This window comes from Penaeus vannamei, chromosome 8 (assembly GCF_042767895.1).
Source record: "Penaeus vannamei isolate JL-2024 chromosome 8, ASM4276789v1, whole genome shotgun sequence".
Lineage (NCBI taxonomy): Eukaryota > Metazoa > Arthropoda > Malacostraca > Decapoda > Penaeidae > Penaeus > Penaeus vannamei.
Window position 1 is genome coordinate 36,054,848 of NC_091556.1, and position 2,500 is coordinate 36,057,347.

Consider the following 2,500-nt stretch of genomic DNA (forward strand, 5'->3'; position numbering starts at 1 on the left):
CCCCCCCCGCCTTCTTCTTTTTATAGGGGGGGGTTCTTCCTTTTTTCTTATTTCGCTTATATTCCTGGCTTATCACGTTTTGGATGTAGTCTGTGTGACCTTTTCTTATATATAAATGTTTATATATGTTGTGTGTGTATCTCTCTCTCTCTCTCTCTCTCTCTCTCTCTCTATATATATATATATATATATATATATATATATATATATATATATATATATATATATATATATATATATATATATATATGCACACACACACATATAGGTTACACATATAGATATATAGATACATGTTTGTATGGATATGTGTATATATATGCTGTGTACATATTATACACACACACACACTCACACTCACACTCACACTCACACTCACACTCACACTCACACTCACACTCACACTCACACACACACACACACACACACACACACACACACACACACACACACACACACACACACACACACACACACACACACACACATACACACACATACACACACACATACACACACATACACACACATGCACGCACACACACGCACGCTCACGCTCACGCCAACATTCCGACACAGCGCAACGAGCTCGTCCAGGTGAATGACGGAAGAGCCGGAATCGCGAGCGTGGTTAACGAGCGACAGGATTCGGACACGGGAAGCGGGGGTCGAAGCCAGTGCCACGCGGATCGGCGCCCAGGAGGGAAGATTGTTTTAATCGAAAGGGTTAATCGGGATAATGAGAGTGATGAGGTTGATAATGAGGATGGCGTAGGGAGTGATGATACTACGTGAATGATGGCTTTTAAGATGGCGAAAATGCCCTGGTACTATACTGTTATAACGAGGGGGATTTTAAGATAAAGTAGGTGAGAGGATGTTAACAGGCGCTGTTGATAAAGCCGTGATGGGTATTATGATAGGACAGGTTGTGATTGATGTTCTGTTGTTGTTTTTTTCATATATAAATAGAACATGGGATGGAGAGGGATATGTAGAGTGACAGGGAGAGAGAGGAGGGGGAGGGGAGAGAGACATAGAAAGAGAGAAGGGGGGAGGAAGTGAGAGAGGGAGAGAGAGAGAATGATGTAATGATAGATATTGGGACTGTGTGTTAATAAGGTAAAGGAGTGTGCATGAACCATAGAAACTGGAAAGAGAATAAAAAAGCATGGGATAGAAGGAGGTAGAGAAGTTGTAAGGAAGAGAGAAAGAAAAGAGGGATGGGAAGTGGGGAGAGGGACGAAAACAAAGGGGAAAGAAAAACAGAGAAAAGGGTAGAAAGAGAGAGAGAAAGCAATAGAGGTAGAGAGGGACAGAGGGACGGAGAGAAGGGAGAGAGAAGAGAAGAGGACAAAGAGAAAGAAAGCGAGAGAGGAGAGAGATAAGGGAGTGAACGGAATATGCAAAGAGAAAGACGAGGACAAACAAAGGCAATCAGTCACAAATAGCAGGGAAGAAAAGACGATGGAGAGAGAGGAAGAGTGAAAAGAAGCCGAAAGAGAAGAAGAGAAGAAGGGGAGCAGGCGAGGAAGGGTGCAAGAGACGCTACCTGCGAGTGATGCGCGGCCAGGGTGGTGATGTATGATTGAAAGGAGCTCAGGTGTATTTCAAAGGTCGCGTGTTAATCCCGGCGCGGTGTTATGACTCGTGGTGGTGGTGATGGCGGTGGGGATGGCAGTAGAGGAGAGGAGGTTCGTGGTTGTGGTGGTGATGGCGGTGGTGCTGCTTGGTAATGGTGATGACGGCAGTAGATGAGAGGGGGTTGGTGGTTTGTGGTGGTGATGGCGGTGGTGTTGCTTGTTAGTGGTAGTGATGGTAGTAGTGAAGAGGGTTGTGGTTGTGATGGCGGTGGTGTTGCTTGCTAGTGGTGGTGGTGACGGCGGAAGTGGAGAAGAGCTGTTGTGGTAATGATGGTGTTGCTTGTTAGTGGTGGCGATGGTGACGGCGGCAATGAAGAAGAGCTGTTGTGGTGGTGGTGTTGTTTGTGGTGGTGATGGTGACGTCGGAGGTAAAGAGCTGTTGCGGTGGTGATAGTGTTGCTTGTAGTGGTGACGGGGGTACGGCTGAGGTGGAGAAGTTATTGTGGTGGTGATGATGGTGATTTTCCTGTTCACTGTGGTGATGGTCACAGCGGCTGTGGAGAAGAGTCGTGGTTTAATGGTAATGGTCGTGCTGATGTAAGGAACGTATGGTAAAGATGGCGAACTTTTAAGGGGAAGAGGGTGATGATTGTGCGCGAGTTAAAAAGAGATTTGATGGAGGTTGTGATGATGGATAGTGCAAGACGTTCGCTGCCGGCCAAGGTCGCCCCACGCCATTTTCTCGTGGGTCGGTTGTTTTAGTCACCCTCATTTTTTTTCTTTTTCTTTTTTTTCTTTGGTCTTCCGTAGAGTATTCCCCTTGTCCATCTGTGTCACATTTTTATCACTTTTTCTTTTCTTCTCCTATCGTCTCCTCTCTCTCTCTCTCTCTCTCTCTCCTTCTCTCTCTCTCTCTC